Raw genomic sequence first — 6,000 nt, forward strand, 5'->3', positions numbered from 1 at the left:
CCATATGGCCCAAGGTGACCTCCTTACCCAATTTCTCTGAAACCACGTCCTCACATATCTCCGGGGACTGAAGATTTTTAAGAACCCGGAGGATGACAAACAGAGGAGCTGGAATTACTAAATAGTCCTCAAAACCTGACAACAAATTTTGCCTTGCCTCTGTCCGAATATCTATTTAGATAAGGGACCATCTCTACCAGTTTCACTGGCGTCTCCCCCTTGGATATTGTTGACCCCTGCATTAGGCTTCTTAAAACATCTGGCGATCCCGTGTGAGGAGCCACTGCAATGCGAGCAGAGATGCTTGAATTTACAGCTGGCTCCACTTATATTGGCTTTCATTAAACTGCCAGCATAAGACCACTTTTTGTACACTCGACTGACCTGATTGTCCTGCAGTCCCTTGTGTACTGGACTGACTATTGTATTGGCCGATGCCCCCGGCCCCCTGTGAAAGGAATGGCCAAACCTAGTGGGAGCAATGACATGCAACCAAAGACCTATGTCTTTTTGATCCCACCGAATCGTAGGCCTAACTGCTTTCCTCTGCTGGAACTGCTCATCATATCGGAGCCATGCTTGTCCCCCATAAATCCCATGGGCCTCACCAATAGAGTCCGTATAATAAAATAGGCAATAGCAGTTCTCCAGTGCCTTCTCCCCTATAACACTTGCCAAAATGGCGAAAGCCTGAAGCCAATTGACAAACGTTTGAGGGATCAGGTTTTTCTCATCCTCCTTCTTACTGTCATCCTTCTTGCTTTTATCTAAATTAAAATTCTCTAGCGGAAGCAGGGAAAAAAAATCTCAACATATTCATCCTTAAAGATTTTTCCCTAACTTCCTTTTTAAGATGAGCCCCCAACAGACTCTCAAAACAAACATAAACCTCCACATGCACCCTGTCATCCAAATGAATCCTACACTCCTTCTCTTTTTCCATTTGCACTGACATCAAAATGGGATCAGAAAGCCTAACACCTGAAGCCCTGTTCAACAAAACGTATCCACGCTGCTAAATGCCCAGGCGCTGCCGCTCCCCCATCCAAACGGGTGAGCAAATACCTTCTTACATTTTCAAGAATATCCCTTACTCCCACACTAGCCAAATCTGACCAAACCCCAACCCCGTCGCTTACACCCCCTAACTCAACTACGTGACTCCCACCCAACCCAGGAGACATCAAAATCTGAGGAAACAGACAAGACATGAAGTAATACTCACCGGGCTGTGAGGGAGCTGTGACCCCTCCAGCCGAAATCCAGAATCTCGACGTCCGTCCACTGTGCTGATCAGACTTGATGGATCCTCAAGTGCCTGATGTCTGAAGCGCGGTGCCCCCATAGATGCCAATACCCTGGGAAGCCGAGCCACGCTAAAAGGGGGGGGAAACCAGTCAGACGTCCAGAACCAGCAAGCTGCATCTGTGCTGGGGTCCCTGCAGCACACAACCCGCTGTCCACTCTGCCACCATAGATGCGCCAGCTGGAGCAGAGGAACACGCCGCTGAGGGAAGTGAAAGGGCCGATATCCCCAAAAACAGGGACATACCGCCCACCACTGAATCCTCTGGTCCAATCCCACTGTCAATCAGTGCAGAAGAGGTGGGCTGCCTGACAGGAGCATCGCCGCAGTGCCCCCCCCAAGATGTCACTTGTCCCATGAAGCCCGGCGTGCGCTGGCTACGCCCCCAGCACACTATGAGGTGAAGGCCTTCTCACAGCCGCCGGACCCCACCTGGCAGTAGGATTCCTCCCAGACCGGGGCCTGCTGGTGAGTTTTCTGACCGGTGCCCGGCCTCGAGGGTCCCCTGCACCTGCGCTGGATCCGGGGAGCTGCGTCCGGCGATGGCCGCTCCGGAGGCCTCACCCGATGGAGACATCGCTCGCGTGGGGACTCCTCCACCACCATCCCTGCTCTCCCACTGATGATGACAGTACTGCAGCCTTGAGTCTCTCCAGGACCTGCTCCACATCAGACATGGTAAGCTGTTGTGAGTGTGGGGTGACCAAACTTGATCCCAGACAGCGGGAACTGAGGGGGGACCCACCCATAACCATGTCATATAAATGACCCCACAGGGTACCATCCCACTAACAAATGCCCCCACCTACTCCAACCCATGTCATGCCAGCCTCCGCCATGGCATGGGAGGGGGGTGGACAGCTCTGCTCTGACCTTAACTTTTTAGCTTCATGTATGGACACAGCCAGACCACTGTAGAAATCGATCCAAGATCGGTCTGCAATGCACGGACTGACCTGGGCTCTCCTAAACAGAGAGCGACAGCCTCATAGAAATACATGAAGCTCTCGAATCGAGAAACCCGAGGCCAATCTGTGCATTGCGGTCCGATCTTGGACATCTAGCCGCACCCAAATAGAAAATGAAAAAAAAAAGATTTTTCTTTAAAGTAGCAATGGTAAGACTATATTCATAATATACAAACAAAAGCAGCTGATATGTTCCGACATGTGGACATTACAATATACATTCATTATAGTAAAAGTTGTTAATAGTCTTCAAGACAAATAACATTTTGTTTCGTAAACCATTATACTTCAATGCCGTCTCCAAAGAATCAAAAACTTATCTCCGGACATATTTGTAGGTTGTGTCCCCTGCAGAACGGTATCCTGGCCACCTGCAGTGTAGTGAACTGCACCACAGCTCCATTTAAGCCGGAAAAACATACAAGGGATGGATCAGCGCTACAGCCCCTACATTCTCAGAATTCATGAGGTTCCCAGAGGTCCGAATCGCATAAATGATGGCATAACCTAGTGATCTGAGAAACACCTTTAAATTATTAAATAAACCTCACTTACACAATCCCTAGGTTGTATTTTCCAATCAGTCAGTCATCACTCTACACGTGTCATCTTTGTTCGGATCTCCATGTTTTCTATATTTCATATCTATTCTTTTGTAGTCAATGACTATATGTACACAGTAACTTACAATATATCATCTACAGCAGCACATAGCTACATTACTGTACAAGTCATGGCCCCATTCAGCATTGCATTTGCACCTTCTTTGTGTGTATTTTTTTGCCTGTTTTTAAGCCCTTATTATCGTTTTAATTTGCACTCTTTTTTATATGGGTCGGCCTGTTTTGTTGGCCAACGTGGGCAAGATTTTAAAGTTTCCAGATGTTCTCAGCCGATTCATTAACAGCGACTTTTTTTTTCATAATTTTGGGTCGGAAACATTTCATTACTTCCCTGAAGTCTTTTTTCACATACACCAATTTTTCTGATATTTTAGTGAAACGTGCTACATTTTGTGCTAAAAAGTCACAAAACCAATTAAAGACAAAAATAACGAATATTTAAAAAACTAAAAATTCAGCAAAATTCCTGAACCACATACACAATTTTAAAGAATTTGATGCAAAAAGTCGTCAAATACCAAAAGCCAAAGAAGAAAAGCCCATAGTTAGACTAGATTAGGAAGCTGTCACAAATTCTGTCATTTTTACCAAAATAAATGGCATAATGCGCTAACTTTTCTGGGAAAATAATTGATAGGCACCGTGAGAGAAACAACGGACCCCGGCTATAGTCAGTGGGTTGACTGTGGTGTGTCCGTCCCCAGTACGAGTTCTGATATCTGTTCCTATTACAGAAGACGTGATTGCAGTAGGTAGACCCCACAGTAGTAAAGAAATTGCTGATCTTGTATGGCCCATCCTGACAGTAACAGAACATACCTGGTTTTCACAGCCTCTGACAACAGACAGGATCCTGGAATAAGAAGCTGGAGCTTGAGGTTACCAGCAGCAGATCCTATAGTATTTGCAATGAGTCCACTCCACAGTCAGGTCCTACAATGTCACCCAGGGCTGACTGAGTCTTTGTATCCAGTCCCCAAGAGAAACAAGAAAGTGTGAAATGTTTCAGAAACCCCTCATTCATACTCCAGCCCCACCTGTCCTTTTGTGGATAGACTTCACCTCCTACTCCTTCCACACAGCAGCATTCCCCACCCCTCCTCCTCAGCAGCAACATTTCCTCCCAGATCCCCTCCCAAACCTCCAAATAACGCCTATATCTACTCTCACATCCCTCTCCGCTTCCAGCAGCCTGAGGCTTGTACTACGCAATGTAGTCCTCTTCCAATGTCCCTGATCTCATGCTGAGATTTATAGTTCTACAAAAACAAGCTAAACATTTACTCTTATTCCAAACATTCTTGAGGTGGAACATTTAAAGGGGTTGTCAATGTGTAGGTATTTGACCACCAATCTACAGGTTACATCATCGGTGGGGGTCCAACGCCCAAAGCCCCCCACCGTCAGCTGTTTTTGCCCCTGTGGCTGCTGGATGTAAACACTTTGATCATAGCTACTGAGCCTTTACCAGAATAAATATAGTTTATTCCGTTAAGAACTACAATGTATCCGTAAAAACTATGTTATTCATCATCACTCATTCATGTTATTGGAACTCGTTTTTTTTGGGCACCTATAAATGTGATGAGGCGAGTCTCACCTGACATACAGAAGAAACTGGAACATGCTGTCATTTTTTTAACACAAAGATTTGGATCATAAAAAAAGAAATTCTGAACAGGCTAAATAACATTGGTCCATGTGAGGTCAGAATTTTCACGGTCAGACTGAAATATGACGGTGTGATCTTAGCCTCAAAAGAAGCCGCGATAGCAAAGCAATAGTTTTCCACATAACACGCGGCATGTTTATACTGAGATATTCCAGCCTGATCCTTGTATTAAATACTTTTACCGGTGCACTATTGTACAATACTACTCCATGACACTTCTTCAAGGTACCCAGCTTGTACAAGGATCTCGGGCAACGACTTTTCCTTCATGGTGGAACCACAGGGATGAGCAATTTGATTTGCAATGACTTGGTCAGGTGTCCAGTCTGGATCTCAGGGGCATCTGGTCTTCAGTTCTGTTCCTCAGCAAACTAAGGCTAGTTTCACACTAGCGTTTTTGAGCGCAGCGACGGCCTGCGCACGGCCGCCGCTAAGCCCCGCCCCCTGCCGCGCCTCCGCCCGTAGCTCCAAACGCATACTGCGCACGGCCTGCGCCCCCAGTGATAAAAATAGGGGACGCAGGGCGCATGCAGCGTCATGCGCCGGTAGGCGGAGCTACCGGCGGAGGTGCGGCAGGGGGCGGGGCTTAGCGGCGGCCGTGCGCAGGCCGTCGCTGCGCTCAAAAACGCTAGTGTGAAACTAGCCTAACTTGGGTTTGCTTGAATAGTATGTTCAAGTCCTGCACAACACATGTGGGGATTGCCTAACAAACCCACGTTTTCGGATCTGCTGTCTAACAGACGTAAAACATGGAGCCGCAGAGACTCGAGTCGAACATTTTATTCGAGCACGTAGAAGAATCTTGTGGGCATCACGAGCATGCTGGGATTATCCGAGCACGTTCACTCATCACTAGTGGGCATCAAAGCCATGTAGACCGCATTACTATGTCTTCCTAAACAGATGGTAACTGCCGAAATGGAGGCCAGACACAGTACAAAGTGACTCCGCCAAGGTATTCATCCAAATCCACATGTTTGAAGCTTCTGATGAAGTCTTGAACGTAGAGTAAAATGTAATGTGAACATAACCTAAAGAGCTTCACAGAAAAGACTGGTCAAACTGTCAATGGATCACCTGAGCATCAAATTGAATATGGTTGCATATGGATTCTTTTATGGTTTTAGAGAATGCTCATGGTAAAATGTACATTTTTTACATGTGGGTGATGATTTTGTTGTGGAATCGTCACTTATTTGACCATATGCATTGCAAAGGTAAAGTCTTCCACAGATTCAGCATAAAATACTGCACAAGTAAACATTTGCTTTTCATGTCAATTTACGAGCATAAATTATTTGGAACATGTTGATGGAATTTGTTATATGTAATCTGTATTGCTGTAACTGTATTAAGACTCATTCACACATCAGTATTTGGTGAGCATTTTGCATCAGTGTTTGTATGCCAAAGCCAGGAATGGAACAGAGA

General features: G+C 46.1%; 1 protein-coding gene across 3 annotated transcripts in view; it reads right to left on the bottom strand.

The window, feature by feature from the left end:
- The window catches only part of TRPV4 (transient receptor potential cation channel subfamily V member 4), a 175,261-nt gene extending 171,172 nt beyond the window's left edge, over positions 1-4,089 (bottom strand). The window contains exon 1 of one of the 3 annotated variants that reach the window (XM_073582629.1): positions 3,717-4,087. The gene's annotated coding sequence lies outside the window, so the exon portion shown is untranslated. Of the gene's footprint in view, positions 1-3,716 lie in introns of all 3 variants that reach the window. The other 2 variants (XM_073582630.1, XM_073582631.1) reach the window with 2 other exon arrangements.
- Between the last annotated feature and the right edge of the window lie 1,911 nt (positions 4,090-6,000).

The sequence above is a fragment of the Dendrobates tinctorius genome, unplaced genomic scaffold (assembly GCF_039654945.1).
Source record: "Dendrobates tinctorius isolate UK_male_01 unplaced genomic scaffold, ASM3965494v1 ptg000073l, whole genome shotgun sequence".
Taxonomy (NCBI): Eukaryota; Metazoa; Chordata; class Amphibia; order Anura; family Dendrobatidae; genus Dendrobates; species Dendrobates tinctorius.